The sequence below is a fragment of the Meles meles genome, chromosome 19 (assembly GCF_922984935.1).
Source record: "Meles meles chromosome 19, mMelMel3.1 paternal haplotype, whole genome shotgun sequence".
NCBI classification, from domain to species: Eukaryota; Metazoa; Chordata; class Mammalia; order Carnivora; family Mustelidae; genus Meles; species Meles meles.
The window spans coordinates 3,669,485-3,670,278 of NC_060084.1; positions in this window are offsets into that span (position 1 = coordinate 3,669,485).

Consider the following 794-nt stretch of genomic DNA (forward strand, 5'->3'; position numbering starts at 1 on the left):
GGAGGCCTCACTCACTCTCCTGCCTCCAGGAAACAAACCCCCAAGCCAAAGGGAGCGGGAGACAGGCGCCTCGGGGAGGGGCGGCTAACTGCGCACACCGCGCCGCTGTGAATAAAGAGGAACAAGACCCAGAAACAGAAGTTCCAACTTTCAAACGCAGCCCTGACCTCGCACAGCTCCGCGGGAAGAAGAGCTTCTGGAAGCGAGGGCGGGAGGCGGGGGGCCGGCGCCCTGCAGAACGTCGGGCCCCGACGCAGCCCCCGGCTGTCGCCCCCGCTTCCGTTCATCTCGCAATCCCGCCGGCCCTTAGCAGTTTCGGGACAAACACTGACCGAGCACCCGCTTCCCAGCCCTGCGAAAACGGTCCCAGACACGCAGGAGAGCCAAGGCGACAAAGAGCGCGCGTCTACCTTCAGAGCGCTCGGGACTCGGCGTCTGGAGGGGTCGCGGGACGCTCGGGCAGGGCAGCGGGGGCTCATCGCGCCCCAGGAACCCCCGGGCCGGACGCTTCCCCTTTCCCCCACGTGCTTTCTGGCTCCGTCGCCTCCGCTCCCGCTCCTCTGTTTCCGCATTTTCGAAGTTCTCGCGCCGCGCGCCGCACCAGCCACACCTAAATCCGGCTGAGACTGCGCCGCGGGCGTCCGCCGGGAGCTCCGCGAACCGGACGGCCGGACGGCGCGGCTTGGACTGCGCGGCAGCCCGTAGCCCCCATCCTTCCTCTTCCGGACTTCAGTGGGGATGGATCCCTTTATTTTGGCGAGCGGTGCTTTCGAGTAAGAGCTGCCCTGGACAAG